This window comes from Peromyscus maniculatus, chromosome 10, assembly GCF_049852395.1.
Source record: "Peromyscus maniculatus bairdii isolate BWxNUB_F1_BW_parent chromosome 10, HU_Pman_BW_mat_3.1, whole genome shotgun sequence".
NCBI lineage: Eukaryota > Metazoa > Chordata > Mammalia > Rodentia > Cricetidae > Peromyscus > Peromyscus maniculatus.
Window position 1 is genome coordinate 38,490,272 of NC_134861.1, and position 18,277 is coordinate 38,508,548.

An 18,277-nucleotide genomic window follows, 5' to 3' on the forward strand; every position below is an offset into this window, starting at 1 on the left:
TGAGTCAGAGGCAAGCTGAGTTGAGTAAAGAGACCAACCATCCACTATAGAAGTACTCAGGGTCCTAATAAGAACTTCAAGAGAATCAGCCAATAAATTATTATTCCTCTTAAGTTTTTTCTCATCAAACCAGAAATCAAGGATTAACCAGCCCCATTTCTTAAAGAAAATTCAAAGATTTGTCATGCATGAAAAAATTCACATAACTTCAAAAACTGACACTTATAATATTGGAAGCCAAAGCCTTACTGAGTTAACAATGCTTGTTCATCAAGTTTCTTAAACGGTGTTAGGTCTGAACTGATTTCACCATCAAAACCTTCTTTTTCCAATGTGGCAGAGTCCCACAGTGAAATGTTAGACACTGGAAAAGTAAATACCATGAGCCATTACTAGCCAGTAACAGCCATCAACGGAAAGTGTAGGGAGAGCTGTGATTCAGAATTAGCTGTAGAGAATTATTTGGCCACAGGATGATGAAGAAGTGGCACTTGGCTCCTATGATCTGAGCTTGAACAAGGCATTTTCCCCATTTGAGAAGTCCCCTCTATTTATATAATGAAAAGTCTGGATGGATTTCTAAGGGTTCTTTCACTAATGGATCTGTTAAATTAACCATAAGTGCTTCTCCCATTTTTTATTATAATATAAGTTGAAGCCAAGTCAAAGAAGGAAATATTTCTTCCATGAGCACAGCACTTTGCCCATCCCCCACCTGTGAGTGTTAGTGTTGTAAAAATGAGCTCTGGTTTCTTCTCCACCCAATGAGTTTGCTAGACTAGCATGTGGAGAGTCTAGAATAATACATGTATCTAGTGACCCTTTAGTAGCTGTTCTTTTAGCTTTTCCAAGAAGATTCCAAACTCAATTAAATTTCCCGAGTCTCCCTGCAAAAGCTGGGGGATGGATGCTTTAATATGGATGTATAAATTTATTAAAAGACAAGGCAAGGTATTTTGAGATAAAATGTCAAAATGTTCTGGGCATAGTGGAACACACCTAGCATCCCAGTACTTGGGAGACAGAAGCAGGAGGATCTGGAGTTCAAGTACATCCTTGAGTTTATGGGGAGTTTGAGGTCAGCCTAGGTTACATCATGATGAGACCATGTGTTAGGAAAATAGCAAAATCCTTTTTATCATTATTTTCATAAAATGTACATTACAAATTAAAGCATGGAAATATGCCTGCATCAAATTCATCTCAAGAGAAAAGTGAGTTGATGAGTGACTGAATCTGAAACCTGGTGCTGTTCTCTGCAAATCAACATGACGAGATCCCAATCTTTATCTAATGTGTGCTCCAACAGTATGTTCACAAGTGGCAATGATAGAAAGACCATGGGGCCCTAAAGGATGTGTTTTTATCAGGGAGAAAAACAATACTATCTTGGTGGGGAAAACTCAGCTTAAGGAGTGTGTGCTGCTTTCTATGAGCAGGGCCAGAGAGAGACACTGTATGTTTGCAGTGGTAGGAAAAAGCTAAGGACTGCTTATTGAAGGGGTAGAGTGACTCTGGGGACTGTTCATGCAGTCTGTCTAAGCATGTCCCTAAGGTCTATGCACAGGGTTCCTGCCTGATGTGTCATCAAGTTGTTGCTATAGTAAACAAATACACATTAGACCAAGACAGGTGCGATGCAAGGTTTCCACACAATAACAAGAGGATGTGTCCCTAGAGAACACAAGAATGACAGACCTGCTTCTAGAGAGTCTCAGAACCATTCAACAGACTCTACAGGGAATGAGGGAGGCCTGTGTTCCTCTGGAAAAGAAGATCCCTTGTATTTTCCATCTCATGATGTATGTGCAAAGAGACACTCTTGTGTTTCCTCAAAATGACAGAAGTGACAATAAGGTAGGCCCATGGAGCTTTGCCCAACAGTGGTTGGAAGATAATTAGAACATGGAACTTTCTACCCTTTCTAGCTCTCTGCCCAAACAGAGGCCAGCTGCCAGGTTTCCAATTCTCCTCTCTTGGGATTCAGAGTGTCTACATATGCCTCTGTGTGCATGGACACCTTTGAGCTGAACACTCATTGATTATCAAAATAATAAAGTGAAATCAGAATATCCCAGACAGAAACTTACAAGCCTTAGGCTTGAGATGAAGGGCAGCAGGAAGGCCTTTTAGCTGGTGATAGAGTGCTCCAAATTCATGCTTCACTAAACCTGGCTTGTGAACCAAGAATCTGCACTTTCTTCAATTCAAAGCAAACAACCTTGTAAAAATGGGCAAAGGGAATTGGAGAAATTGATCAGCGTTAAAGAGTACTTGTTATTCAGGTTTGAGGACCCTGGTTTGATGCTTAGCACCCACATGATGGCTAACAACAATCTGTAAACTGCAATTCCAGAGGATCTGACACTCTCTCCTGGCCTTTGTGGGTATTTAACACACATGGTTCACATATATATGGACAAGCAAAACACCCATACACATAAACATTATTTTAAAAGACTTAATGGGCAAAAATATAACTATATTTCTCCAAAGTTGTACACATGACCTATAGTGTCAAAAAAAGCCATTCTATACCATCAACCATTAGGAAAATGCAAATGAAGTCTCATGATCAGCAATCCCCCTCCTGGGCATACATCCAAAGGAGATAAATCAGTATGCTGAGCTCTGCATGGTCAATTTAACAGAGTACAGTAGTCAAAATTTAGAATCCACCTAAATGTCTACAAACTAACAAGTAAATATTTTTTTAATGTGAAATACTATTCATCCACAAAAATGAATTGAATCCTGTCATTTGCAATAATGTAGATTAACTTAAAGGAAATGTTATATATATTTAATAGAAAGAACTCATAGAAGTAGAGAGTTGAATTGTAGTTACCAGAGGCAGGGGTAGTAAAGCACAAGTTAGGACATACACATGTTGTTCAAAGAAATGTATAATTACAGTTAAGTGGGAGAGATATGCTTGAGAAATCTATTGTGCAGTATGATTATGGTTAATGGCAATGCACTGTACTCTTCAATATAATGACATCAAATTGAAGAGTACTAGGCACAGAAAATGATAATGATGTGAGCAAATGCATTTGTTAACTAGATTTAACTACTCCACAAGGCCTATAAACTTCAAAGCATCATGCCATATTATATAAATAAAATTTAATCTAAATTTTAATAAAAAATAAAAGAAATGAAGGCAAAAATAAAAATGGGATGCTAATTCACAAGATGTATATATAAATGGAATATGGTAAATGTATACAATGGGATAGCATAAAGCTGTGAAAATTAATAGAAATTAGACTTAATTAGTGATGTTCATTTATACATAAAAGTTAGCAAAATAAAAGTAGTCTAGACTGAAGAAGAAAATACACAAACTATAAAAATTGACTTAACTCTAACCCCAAACTTCAAAAGGATACATGCATGCTACTCCACTCTGTAAGAAAAAGCCAAGAGTCCAACTCTCCCTGCTGAGTAAAAGATTCTGAGGGAGGGAAAGTCAGTAACTTCATATGTGTACATACAAATGAGCCTACCAGGCTTCAGTGGATATCTCCAAATCCATGGTATCACAGACTTCCATTGTTAAACTCAGTAAGTCATAAAACAAAACAAAACAAAAAGGCAAAAACATGGGATGGGATCTATAGAAATTTGGGGCCATAGCAGGTATGCCAGGTAGATAAAAGGCAGTAAAAAGGGGATGGGTAAGAGTAATCAGAATGTATTATGTTCATGTTTGAAATTATTTAATTAGTCCTTTAAAAGAATCCTGTATATTTCTACACAGTACAAAGCTATATGGGTAAACAATTCTGAAGTTCCACACTTTATAAAAGAGACAATGAAGGAAATGGTGGATATTGTCAACATCTTTATGGAATATGAAAAAAATATCACATACTTTTAACTTGTTCCAATTTCTACCCCTTATCCATTATCTGGGAGACACCACAAGATCATTTTCATCTTGCATTCTATTTTCCTTATGGTGGCCGACTTGGAAATAATGTATTCCAAACTTGCTATGTGGCATTTCCTGCCTTGTGGAAAAATTCATATCCCATGGCAAGACCCATGGCAGTTATTTTTGCCTTGCACCAGGAGGTCTTTCTTTCTCTATGTACTTCTGCTTTCTAAGTCAATGGATCTGTCTGATGTCTGTGGCCACTCAAGTTCTTACCCACCACTCTCTCCCTGCCATAGCATCTAACCCATTAAAGGTCAGAAGAGACAGAGGGGATACATTTTCCAACATGATTAACTGAGTTGGGAGGACAGGTATACATTTCTGCCTACAAAGGGAATGATGGACAGTCTCTCACTACACCCCCTGTATTGTTCCAAATGCTCAAACTTGATTGCCCAGCCCTCCATGCCACCAAGGATGGTCTGTGCTGGCATAGCTCTATTCATAAATCTCACAACAGTTCATTCACATCCATGGAAGTCACAAATATGTCTCCTTCCTTGCCAAAGGGGACACACAGAAGGGAATGAGTAGGGGATCTAGAGATGAGGAGATTAGACTGGATTCCCTAGGTGGCCTCAGTATGATCTAAGTACCCTTAGAAGGAGGAGATGGCAGGAAGGCAGAAATGCAGTGATGGTACAAGGGCTTAACCATCCCCTGTTGCCTGTGCAGCTACAAGAGTTTCCAGGGATAAGAATGTAGGCAGTCTCTAGAGGTTGGTGAGGGCAAGGAGATGCCTTCTGCCTCAATGCATCTCCACCAAGGAGCACAGCCCTGCAACCCCTCAACATTAGTCCAGGAAGAGTGAGTCTGTATTGCTAATCTCCAGAACTGTTGGATAATAAACATGTACTGTTTGCTGCCACTGTTGCTTCTTAGAGGCATGTTATTTCAGCACCCAAAGGAAGACAATACAGTATCCTTGGCCAAATAAACAGTTAAGTCTTTTCTCTGTCCCTTCCCTGCTTGGAATGTGGAAATGAAGGTAGGGAGAGAAAAGCCATATTGCAATCTTGAGGCAATACAGAGGACTGGAGAGGCTTGATACACAGTAAGCCAGAGCAGGAGTCTGACCACTACTAACATATTGTCACATGAGATAAATGGCATGCATTAGTTTTTCAGTTTCTTTTCAATTTTCACTGTATATACTCACTGTACATGGGACTGTGTTAAATAAGAACACTTACACAAGTATGCATTGCACTCTCATTTTCACACCTTCTCTGTTTTTATTTCACTATATAAGGACGTTATAGAAGGGTATATTGGACCTCCCATACTCAATGCTTTGGGAGAAACTGTGAGAGTTTAGAAAATTTATGGGCAAGTTATTAAATATAGAAGTATTAAAAATTAAGCTCCATACTCATTCAATTAAGTAAATCATATTTTAAAAAATGTTAGTGTGGTGGTTTGAATACCCCATAGACTCATATGTTTGAATATTTGGCCCATAGGAAGTGGCATTATTAGGAGGTGTGGTCTTGTTGGAGTAGGTGTAGACTTGTTGGAGGAAGTGTGTCACTGTAGAAGTGGTCTTTGAGGTTATATATGCTCAAACTACACCCAGTGTCTCAGTTCACTTCCTGTTGCCTGCAGATTTTTTTTTTAGACAGGTTTTCGCTCTATAACAGCGCTGGCTGTCATGGAACTCACTCTGTAGATGAGGCTGGCCTCAAACTCACAGAGCTCTACCTGCCTATTCCTCCCTATTCCTCCTAAATGCTAGGATTAAAGATGTGTGCCATCACTACCACCATCTGTGGATCAAGATGTAGAACTCTCAGCTCTTTCTCCTGCACCATGTCTGCCTGCATGCCACCATGTCCAGTCATGATGATAATGAACTAAACCTCTGGAACTGTAAGCCACTCCAAATTAAATGTTTTTCTTTTAAGAGTTGCTGTAGTCATGGTGTCTCTTCACAGCAATAGAAACCCTAAGGCAAAAGTTGGTACCAGGAGTAGGTTATTACTGTAATAAGCCTGACCATGTTTTGGTTAGAGAAATATGGATTTGGGGATTTTGGGTTAGAAAAGCAGTTAAATGCTTTAAGTGGGGCTTAATGGGCCAAACTAGTGGAAGCCTGGAAGACAATGGTGCTTAGAGTAATTTGAACTGTGGGCTTGGCTCAAGAGGCTTCAGAGGAGAAGAGTTTCAGTACATTGCCTAGAGATCATTCTTGTGATATTTTGGTGACAAATATGGCTGCTTTTTCCCTTTGTCCAAAGAGTCTGCCTGAGGCTAAAGTGAAGAGATTTGCATTAATTCTGTTGGCAGAGGAAATCTCAAAATAGCCCAGTATAGACTGTCATGTGGTTATTAGTGGTAACTCTAATGAAGATTTACAATGAAAAGGAGCAAGCTGAGCATGGAAAAATATAAAATGTACAGATTGAGGAGAAAATATATATCAGAAAGTGGAATGGAGCCAAGTCCTATGTTCAAGGAGATAAATAGATTAAAGAAGAACAGGATGTTAAATGGAATAAAGGGAGTGGTGACCTCAGGGCAGACCCCATTCAGCTAAGCTTCCAACTTGTGAAAGGGAATTAAAGAAAAGCCGGGTATTGTGGTGCACACCTTTAAACTCAGAAGGCAGAGACTGGCAGATCCCTAAGTTCAAGACCAGCTTGGTCTACAGAGAAAGTTCCAGAGCAGCCAAGTTTAGGCAGTAAAGGAACCCACTGGAAACAGAAAAGCTGGAGAAGATGTAATTGAATAAGGAGGCCATGTTCCAGTCACAGCAAGCAGCAGAAATTGTTAGCTTTGTCCTTGTGGTTCTGGTTTTAGAGTCAGGGATAGAAGAAAGAGGTTATGAAATCTCTCTCCATAACTAAGGAAAGCCACTAAGCCCAGACATGTGTCAGGAGTATCCCTGAATGAGGGCCCAGAAAGGCCATTGTGTGAAGCTGTGAAGTTGAAGCCTGGATTGCCTTGGAGACTCCAAGATGTTAAGAAATGCCAGAATCATGGGATATCTGATGAGGAAAGCTGCTAACAGGGATGGAACCAGCTCAAGAGAAAGAATTGTATTGCAGTCAACAAAGAAAAAATGAGTTGGAGATCTGAAGAGAGTTTTGACATCAGACATAGAAATGCAGAGTTTCAAGTTTGGTCAGATGGTTTTCAATCTTGCTTTGGTTCAATATTTGGTTATTGTCTTCCCTTTCCTCCATTTTGGAACAGTTTTATATATACGTGTGTGTGTGTGTGTGTGTGTGTGTGTGTGTGTGTGTGTGTGTGTGTGTGTACTGTGCCATTATATGTTAGAAGTATGTGGTCTGCTTTTTTAATTTTATATGGATTACAATTAAGAGATTGCATGAGTCTCAGAAGATATTTGAAGTTGGAGTTTAAAACAAGTTTGAGACTATTATAGACTATGGAGATTTTTGAGGCTGGATTAAATGGATTTTGCATTATGTTATGGCTACAAGCCTATGGGGGCAGGGAGTGGAATGTGGTGGTTTGAATAGTTATGGCCCCCATAAACTCATGTGTTTGAATGCCTGGCCCATGGGTGGTTGCATTATTAGGAGGTGTGGCCTTGTTGGAGGAAGTATGTCACTATGGGAGTGGGCTTTGGAGTAATATATGCTGAAGCTACATCTAGTGTCACAGTTTAATTCCTGTTGCCTATGGAACAAGATGTAGAACTCTCAGCTCCTCTTCCAGCACCATGTCTGTCTGCATGCCACCATGTCCCACCATGATGATAATAGACTAAACTTCTGAAATTGTAAGCTACCTCCAATTAAATGTTTTCCTTTATAAGAGTTGCTGTGGTCATAGTGTCTCTTCTTTAGCAATATAAACCCTAACTAAGACAGAAGTAAGCATCCATCACTTCTAAGTTTACAAGAGAAACCACTCTTCACACTGTTGGGTCTATAGTCTATGCATCTATTTTGTCTGAACACAGGAGATGCTTCATCTTACCAACCTCATCATCACTATCAGTAATACATACCATATGGATCTCTGTATCTCTTTATAACTCCACACTCAAGAACATCACTTTGGTGGTGTGAGATCAGCCTTGGGAAGAAACAAAGCATGCACTGTGGACATAGCAAAAGTTATTAATGAAGGCTCTATTTTTTCCCCAAAATTCTATTATGGCAGCCAAATATGTTAAGGAAATTTTTAATTGACATGAAATCAATGCCTATTTATTAGGTACAAAGGATGTTTCGATAAATTATTGAGACACTCCTCACATCTGTTCTTTCTCTGTAATGAAAAGATTAAAACTCCTTTCTTGTAGCTTTTTGAACTATATATGTTTCCTATGGTCACCCAACTGTGCCATACAGCATACTAGAACACCTTTCCCCTAGCTGTAACTTAGCATCCTTTCACTACCCTCCTCTTTTCTCTCCTCAGCCTCTGGTAACCACTACTCTATTCTCAAATTTTATGAAACCAACTTTTTAAAATTCCCCATGGGACCCAGAAATCCACAAGAGTGACCCCAGCTAAGACTCCTAGCAATAGTGGAGAGGGTGCCTGAACTAGCTTTCTCTTGTAATCAGATTGGTGACTACCCTAATTGTCATCAAAGACCCTTCATCCAGTAACTGATGGGAGCAGATGCAGAGATCCACAGCCAAGCACTGGGCCGAGCTCCGGGAGTTCAGTGGAAGAAATTACATGAGCAAGGGGGGTCAAGATCATGATGGGGAAACCCACAGAGGCAGCTGACCCAAGTTCATGGGAGCTCATGGACTCTCTCGACTGACAGCTAGGGAGCCTGCATGGGACTAACCTAGGCCCTCTGCATGTGGGTGACAGTTGTATAGCTTGGTCTGTTTGTGGGGCCTCTAACAGTGGGACCAAAATCTGTCCCTGGCACATAATCTGGCTTTTTGGAACCTACTCCCTATGCTGGGATGCCTCACTAAGCCTTGCTGCAGTGGGGAGGAGCTTGGTCCTGCCTCAACTTGATGTGCCATGCTTTGTTGATTCTCATGGGAGGCCTTACCCTTTCTGAGGACTGGATGGGGTATAGAAAGGAAGTTGAGGGGAGGGAACAGGAAGAGAGGAGGGAGGGGAAATGTGATTGGTATGTTAAGTGAATGAATGAATGAAAGAAAGGAAGGAAGGAAGGAAGGAAGGAAGGAAGGAAGGAAGGAAGGAAGGAAGGGAGAGAGAGAGAGAGAGAAAGAAAGAAAGAAAGGAAGGAAGGAAGGAAGGAAGGAAGGAAGGAAGGAAGAAAGAAAGAAAGAAAGAAAGAAAGAAAGAAAGAAAGAAAGAAAGAAAGAAAGAAAGAAAGAAAGAAAGAAAGAAAGAAAGAAAGAAAATAAAATTCCCCATGTGAGGGAAGTCATGAAGTTCTATGTAGAAAGGCATAGAAGTAGCTGGGTTATTTCACAGCATAATAGCTTCCATCACATTCATCCTTGCCAGATGGTATGATTTCATCCTTTGTGACTCAGTAGTATTCCACTGTATAGATGTACCATTATTTCTTTACCCATTCATCTACTGATGGACCCTGAAGTTCCTGTTTCACGACCATTATGAACAGTGCTGCCATGAACACGAATGGGAAGACATCTTCTTAACAGTGGTTTCATTTCCTTTCTATATATTCCCAATAGTGGGATTATTGAATCAGATGGTAGTTCTATTTTTGAAACAAGTCCATTTACAGTGGGTTTTCCAGTCTCCTTAACTGAGTAATAGCACTTATAGTAAGATACAGACCTTGACTTCTTACAACTCAAATTATATTTACACAGAACCAAATACTCTTGGTGGTTCCTTTGAATAAGTGTCTAGGAACTATGCAAGGCACACTCTTTCTTACTGTTTTTTTTTTTCCAAAATTCTCATTACTTTTACTAAGTTGAAATAGCACAACTGTATTTCTCAGGTGAAAAAGAAATCATGAGATATGCCATGACTTGTGCTTAGTTGGGGACTAAGATAGGACCTGAGCATCCCCTCCTCTTACCTGGAAATCTGTGTTTACACTCCTGCAGCACAAGTGTTTTGAGCATGGTAGACAGTGACTAAATACTTGTTGACTTATTTACACAAGGATGACTCTTCCAAAGAGTCAGAGACCCACTGCTTTGCTTATATGTAAGGCAACACCCTCTCCAAATATACAAAACACACTGGCATCAGGCTGCTTTCTCTAAACATCAAAGCCAACCCTGAAACACTTATGGTTAGAAGATTAGATTTCATAAACGTATTAAATTTATTTTTTTAACAACATCACTGGGGGAGGCACCGTGGTTACAATTCTCTCATCTTGAAATAGACAGAGAGCAATTTCCTCCTTTGCTGGCTGTCGGCCTGGCTTCCAAATCATTCCCCCCAGAGTTGGCGGAATTTCAATGACTCTAAAATTAATCTGTTGGGCAGAGAGTATGTCCAGTGCCTTGAAATTCTGAGAGCTTTGCTGTGGTCTCAAAGTTGGTTCCGAGATGAGAGGTCAGAGGTGAAATTCCAATACTCTGTCCAGTTGGAAAATCCTGTAACATTTCTTCCTTGGCTTTCCAATAGGAAACCCTACAAAATATTCTGAATTGGAGTGGACAACCACTATGAGAGAATAATAAACCTTATGGGCGGTGTTTTTATTAATTTATTCAGCATTTATTTGAATTCCTAAGGCAGACAGACATGTAAACAAATAAACAATGGGTCTTGTCTAGGTGAAAATACATGTACCAGATGCTAGGCTCTCAAAGAACTTGGGATGATAAGGCAATGTTTTCAATAATGGGTGAGGTTTGAGGTTAGGTTTAAAGGGAAATGGACATGTGTAAGAAAATAAGGTGAGGGGCCGGGCGTTGGTGGCGCACGCCTTTAATCCCAGCACTCGGGAGGCAGAGCCAGGCGGATCTCTGTGAGTTCGAGGCCAGCCTGGGCTACCAAGTGAGCTCCAGGAAAGGCGCAAAACTACACAGAGAAACCCTGTCTCGAAAAACCAAAAAAAAAAAAAAAAAAAAAAAAAAAAAAAAAAAAAAAAAAAAAAAAAAAAAAAAAAAGAAAATAAGGTGAGGTATTCCAGACAGGGGAAGGATGGAAGGTTACACTTCAAGTGGTCCAGTTATGAAACTTAAATTGTAAGTCCCAGAGAAGCAGGATAATACCAAAGTAAGCAAGGGCAAGAGGCAGAGGGTGGTTGAACACCATACTCAATGCCACATGCAGTGGGAACCATCCTAAGTTTTATTTATGGGATAATATAGGCACATTTGTGGTTATAAGCCATCCTAGCACCTGGAGATCAATGAAGAGCTTTTTGGAAAAGCATATGCAGAAGAGGAGGATAAAGAATGGGGAGACACCAATACCACAGCTGGAAGTACTATGGACAGAGGATGGGGAGATTGTTCATTGTTAAAGCACTTGCCTTGCAAGCCCAAGGACCTGAGTTTGTTTCCAAAACACTATTTCTTTAAAAAGTGGGGTGTGTTGTGCACACTTGTAATCACAGTGCTTGGGAAAAAGAGACAGGGTGATCCCTGGGACTCACCAGCAAGACACTCCAGCAAACTTGCAAAGAGCTTTTAATGTTTGTGGAATAGAAGCATGGGAGTCTACTAAATCTCAGCAGAGGGTAGATGACAGAAATACACTTGTAATACACTGGAGGGTTAGCAGTGTTTTGTGTGTGATGGGATAACACTGTATATCAACATGAGTAGGCTAAGACATGCCCAGAATGTTGGCAAAAGCTCACTTCTGAATGCTTCTGTAAGGATGTTTCCAGAAGAGATTTGAAGTTTGAACCACTACACTCCTCATCAATGTGGGTGGGCATAATCTATGGGTTGAAGAAGGGCAGATTCTCCTTCTTCTTAAGCTAGGACATCCATCGCTTTCTGCCTACAAACATTAGAGCTCGCTCCTGGTTTTTGGTTCTTGGAGCTGTATGGCTTCAATTATTCAGGCCTTTAGCCCTGCACTGAATTTCACTACTCACTTGCTTGACTCTTCAGCTTTAAGGCAAAATAATGTGGGACTCTTCTGCCTCCATTATTACATGATCCCAGTTCCCATAAGTCTCTGTCTCTTTATCCCTCTATCCATACTTTACTATCTAAAAAACCTTGGCTAATAGATACAGTGAGAGTGGCTAAAACCAGAATGCAAAACTGAAGAAATAGTGACTATCTTGAGTGAGAAAAGAAGCAGTGTCTTAGTTAGGGTTTCCATTGCTGCAGCAAAACACCATGACCAACTGCAAGTTGGGGAGGAAAGGATTTATTTGGTTTACACTTTTAGATCATAGTCCATTATTGGAGGAAGTCAGGACAGGAACTCAGGCAGGGCTAAAATCTGGAGGCAGGAGCTGATGCAGAGGCCATGGAGGGGGGCTTCCCCTGGCTTACTCAGCTTTCTTATAGAACCAAGGACCACTAGTTCAGGGATGGCACCACCCACCATGAGCTAGGTCCTCCCCCAGTGACCACTAATTGAGAAAACGGCTTACAGTTGGATCTCATGGAGGTATTTCCTCAACTGAGGCTCCTTCCTTCTCTGACGACTCTAGCTTGTGTCAAGTTGACACACAAAACCAGTCAGTTCAAGCAACAAGAGCAACCTTTTGAGAACCAACATGGAAGGAGTGGGTGAGAGAGACAGGTGCAAGGAGATAGGAGTTGAAGAAACAAATATTGTAGATAAATGACAAGAGACCAAGGACATGGGTCCACTATAGTATGGAGATACCAAGTCCTGACACACACCCTGAGAAAGGCATCAAGGGTCCTGTGTGACTCTTGCAAGAGCTGCTTTAGGGAGTTGGAGGAAATGAAACTCAGAACTCCTTGTGATCTAACATGGAAGTGACACATGAGAGTCAGTACAGAGAGACGTTAGGAGCACTCAAAGTGAAGAGCTTCAGAGAATGCAATGCATATAATAAGATTGAAACCGCAAGGGAGATGGGACTGTCTCCTCTAAGATCCCATAGGAGGTGCATGAGCAGAAGACAGAAACCACAGCAGAGAAAATGGCCTGAGACAGGTGAGTGATAAGCAGCAGCTGAGACTGTTAGCACAGCAGGCATGAAGACTGACTTGTCAATGTTGAGGGCAGACACTGAACCACTTAACACAGAACTAGGAAAACCAACTGTGTGGGAAAGTATCAGAAAGGGTATGTAATTATGACATGTTTACCAAAGGAAACCATCACACACAAAAAAGAAGACACGATAAAGTAACACTAAATGAAAAATTTGAAAGGTGACAAACAATTATTTTTAAAGAAAGCTTCAAGTAAGTTTTAAAACAAAAGTATTAGAAAACCCATCCTCATGTCAAGGTAGAGAGATTTTTGTGGTTGTTTCCAACATTATACACACACACACACACACACACACACACACATATGTGTGTGTGTCTGTGTGGTTTTTGGATAAAGGGTTTTTCTGTGTACCCCTGGCCATCCTAGAACTTGCTCAGTAGACCAGGCTGGCCTCAAATATTTTTATTTGTTTTACTGGATTTGGCTTCAAAAGAGTCTAAAAATTAAAGGTAAAAAAGGACGAACTTCATAGTCACCATGTTTTCCATAGGCAATGATTCTTCTATGTTAACTTTGCCAAGAATCTGATTCTGATAGCCTTTTCCCCTCCCAGAAATCTTTCTCCCATCCATCAAATTAACATATGATGGGACCATCCCTCCAACCTCATAATTCGGTCAGCTGCTGACCTGAGAGCCTTTTGCCCATGGAAATAAGACATCTCTATGTTAAGGTACTAACACAAAGTTTTGACTGAGGGAAAGATAGGACAATGGAGATGACATCTGTGATACTGGTGAGGACAGATGAACTGGCTTCTTACAAAGCTCCCAACAGTTTCCTGGTATATCTACACACACCCCTTCACACCCCACCCCTGTTCTCTAAGCCTTTTAAAACTTTTGCACTTCTGTGGAATCTCTGACCCCACCCCCACCCGAGAGGCAGCACATAGCTGAGGTCAGGTGGTGCCACATGAGTTGGGAGGGGTAGAGGGTGGACTGAACTCAATGGAAAGGTCATCTGGACAAGCAGTGGGGGTGGTGGGTAGGGATTCCAGGACAGGTGGTAGGTGCCATTCATTTTCTTAGGTTGTATATGCTATAAGGAGCTTATCAAGGAGTGTTTACAAATTCAGAGACCTTGCTGTTTTAACAGATTAACCATAACATATTGGTTCAGTAACCTGACAGCCCATTTACATGAATGGTTAGTTTACACTTGACTCTTTTCCTGGACAGTAGGCAGATAAAGAGGCCATCAGGTTGATGGGGAGGAGGCTGGCCATGCCCAGAACTTCCATTAAGCAGTTAAGAATGGGATTTGGGTACTCTGTCCACCCTGCAATCCATACAGAACTCACAATTCACTCTGTCCTAAGTAGAAATAAAAAAAAAAAAAACAAAAACAAACAAAAAAAAAAAAACCCTACCCAGACCCGCCTGGGCCCATTTCCAAATAGCTCCAAGCACTGAGGAATTTCACCACTAAGAGAAAGTATCATAACCACCCCATGACAGGCCAATCACATTTTTATATTTGAACTTGAAAAATCTGTCCCCCAGTAAAATTAACTACATGTGCTGTGTCTTCATCTGTGTCAGCTGCTCTCACCTCCATGATCTCAACTATGTTGAAACATGAAGTGTTCCAGACAGGCTTGTGTAGTGAGTGCTAAGGGGGCTAAAGTAGATGAGCATGTCCTGGCTCCTTCTTATATCTTCTCTTCAATGTTTCTACCTACCATGAGTCGAAGAGCATGGTCAGTAAGCAACTATTAGGCACCCTGAGAGCTATATACAACTTACCAAAACATATAGTGAACACTTACCCCACACTGGGAACTTTGTAGAGTGCTACAGAATGCCTTCTCATCTCATTCTTAAAATCACCTAGAGATAGTGATGCCCACATCTTACATATTAGGAAACTGAAGTCTAGAGAAGCTGAAAAATCTTACCAAGAGTGATGTAGTTCCTAAGTGGAAGAGCCAGATGCTAGTCCTAGTCTGTCAGGCTCTCAAACTATTTCCAGAAGACCACATTGTTTCATTTCCTTGTGACTTATGAAGCTCTGTGTGTTCACACATTCACCCAAGTGCTTAACGAAGCGAATAAAAGGCATTTGTCATGGTAATCCCTAATGGAGATAACAGAAATATTAGCAAAGGCCCAAGTGAAAACAGTTCAAGTGAGGCCTAATTTTTCACAAGGCCAAAGAATGATTTACTTTATCACAGTAAAGAATTTTATTTGACAAACACATACTTTATCATCTCTGGTCTGCTGAAAATGTAAGTTTACATTTTTCCCAGCCATAAAATTAAAATAATTTTGGCTCCAAAAACTTAAAAGAAGCCGGGCGGTGGTGGCGCACGCCTTTAATCCCAGCACTCGGGAGGCAGAGGCAGGCGGATCTTTGTGAGTTCGAGGCCAGCCTGGGCTACCAAGTGAGTTCCAGGAAAGGCGCAAAGCTACACAGAGAAACCCTGTCTCGAAAAAAAACCAAAAAAAAAAAAAAAAAAAAAAAAACTTAAAAGAAATCTCATTCTAGCTTCCTTTCCCTGGAAATGTAGATGCTAAATATGGAACCTGAATAAGCATGAGTACTGTTAGGGCAGATGCTTGTGTCAGGAGAGGCAAGTTCAAATCCCACTCTTGCCTCCTGCTGGTGGAGTGACCTTGGATGAGACATTTCTCTCCTCTATTTCACAACTTCCTGGTCTATAAAACTTGAGAATCTCGAAGCTCACTGCAGCCTAAGGCTAGGACTACATCAGAGCGCCCAGAAGAAGTGCATGGCAGGAGTGAACGGTGGAGGTTGGCCATTATAAAAACTGTGTGTACCTAGTTTGGCACCTGGTGTATTATACTTATTTGGTACATTTTCATTCCCTCCATTATGCCTTCCTACCTCTTCAGCTGTCTGAGGGTTGGCCTAGAAAGGCAATGCCAAATCTAAATTGGTTCCACCAACTGGTTGTGAAAGAAGTGAGGAAACACTTCCATTTGCTCAACTTTTTGGCAACTTCTACCACCATACCTGCCTCTAACACAGCACAGAGAAGCAAGCCAATCCATTACTGTGCCACTGACCAATCTGGAAGACAAATTTGGGCATAGAAATGAGAACAAAAGGCAGGGCTAGTATAAGAAAATGGTTGATTAAAAGGGGCAGTCCAGAGGTAAAGCTAAGAGTGGTTAAATGTGCTGGTATATGAGCAGTCTGGTGACATGTTCCTCCCAGACTGTGTACAGATGGTTCTACTTCCATGTGCAGTGTGGGAGTAATGAAAACAACCTGGTATCGGAGAGGCAGTCTGCCTTTTCTCATTTCTAACTCACTAGCCCAGAAAGCTGGTCCATTGTAGGACTAGAAAGAACATAAATGTGAGGGTCTAAGCTCAGTGCACAAGACTGTCAGTATACAGCCATGGGAAAGGGTATGGGAAGGGGCTGTCATTCTCAGGCGGCCATCACTTCTTTCCCCCTCCTCACTCTTTCCCCCATTCAGGTGAATTCTCTTGCTATACATGGTCCATGTGCCACATTTCCTGTGAATGTAGTCTCAGGAAACCCAGGATGACAGGCCATTCTAGTCCACGATTCCTCCTTTAGCTCAGGAGTTCCTTGAGGCAGACACTTGTCTGTGTGCCCTATGTCCCTAACCCCAGCCTGAACATTTTGCCTTCTGACAAAGTTTAACAAGTAATTTTCTCTAATGTCATGAGCATTATAGTCAAAGTCTGAAGCTTACAGGCAGAAGGCTGCAACCTGATCTGCAGAGGTTTGGTCCAAGCTACCCATCAGGCCACCATGCACAGCATCAGTGTTGCAGATACTTCACTGGCCCTCCAGGACAGAAAAAATGTCTTGTTCCAATAAAGCAGTAAAAAGGTTCCCCAAGAGACGAAAGTAAAGAGGCCTGAAAAAGGAATGTGTATTATCTGCCTTGTATGAAGGATCCATGTGTGCCAGGAAAGGCCTTATTCACACGTAGCTTTTAGTTGGCCAAAGTAACTTTTTAAACTGGATTAGAAGGCCCATTAATGACTCATCACTACCACTCCTCGTTGTCTTATACTCTTTAGTATTTCTCATTCATTTGTCACAACCCTGCAATAGAGTGCAACAACACATAAAGTAAAACTCCCATCTCTGGGAAGCAAACATTTGAAGGTTCTTTCCTGGGCCAGACTCACTCTTCTCCACTTTGTCCCACTTTTCCTACTTCTGGAAGTATAACACTCTACTCGTAGAGTGTTATAATCTATCTGAAGACCACTATCTTGGCCCTCTCTGGCCTTCTCCTTCCATAATAACTAAGCACAGTCTTCTTTTAACCATTTCATATGCTGTCAAATCCCCTGACCTTACTTGGAATGTGCTGTTCTCCTCTTAAAGAAGAAGTATTTATAAGGGGGAAAACCTGTAGGCACAGGCTAATCTCTGGCAAATCAATTACAATTCAAAACACAGCATCATAAGCCTCACTTGAGTTTTATATAAATGCAGAACCCCAAGCCCTGCCGACCTGCTGACTCCAGACTACCCAAGTGCTCAGACTGTGAATGCAGCCTAAGATTACACTGATTCTTGATGATAACTGTGTTACGCTATTGGTCCTGTTGCGCCTATCTAAACCTTGTTTTTAAGCATACTTCTTGGTAAGAAACAGCCTATCATAATAATGGATTTATACCTTGATATATTATGCATGTACCTAGATCTGAGGGGCAAAATAAAGATGTAGCTTCATATCTGTCTGGGAACCCAAGCAACGACCTCTAGTACGGACCATTTGCTTATACATGAAGAAAATTGTTTTAAAAGAAATAAACATTAGAACAAATGATAAAGGAAAATTGACAAATACTCTTAAACAGCTCAAGGAACAGCTTGATCCCAGGATGCATTATTGCTGACCTTCCCTCATCCTGCTTTTACACAGCGAGCCACACTCCTTTCCTTGTGCAGGCGTTCCCTTTGTGATCTCAAGGCTGCAAATGTCCCTAGAGCTATATCCTTTTCCATCCTACTCCACTGGCTAGGTAAAGAGTCTTCTGAAACCTTCTCGGGCTTTTCTGTTTATTTATTTGATTGGTTGGTTGGTTTAGATTTTTTGTTGTTTTGGTTTTTTTCTCCTATTTCAGACAGCTCAGCAAACATCCCCATGTCTTATTAGTCCTGATAGGAGTTAACAGCTTATCTCTGAGCCAACCACCAATACAAACGGAATCTATATCCTAATGGGTTTAAGCTAATGAAGGTTCTAGAACTAAGAGTGGCTGGAAAGGGGGGCACTCCACCAAGAATAGAAGAATTG

General features: G+C 41.0%; 1 long non-coding RNA gene across 1 annotated transcript in view; it reads right to left on the reverse strand.

Moving 5' to 3' along the window:
• Positions 1-15,091, reverse strand: part of LOC121832747 (uncharacterized) — a 185,311-nt gene extending 170,220 nt beyond the window's left edge. Inside the window, exon 1 of the long non-coding RNA XR_013042873.1 lies at positions 14,913-15,091. This is a non-coding gene — a long non-coding RNA (uncharacterized LOC121832747). The remainder of the gene's footprint in view (positions 1-14,912) is intronic.
• Between the last annotated feature and the right edge of the window lie 3,186 nt (positions 15,092-18,277).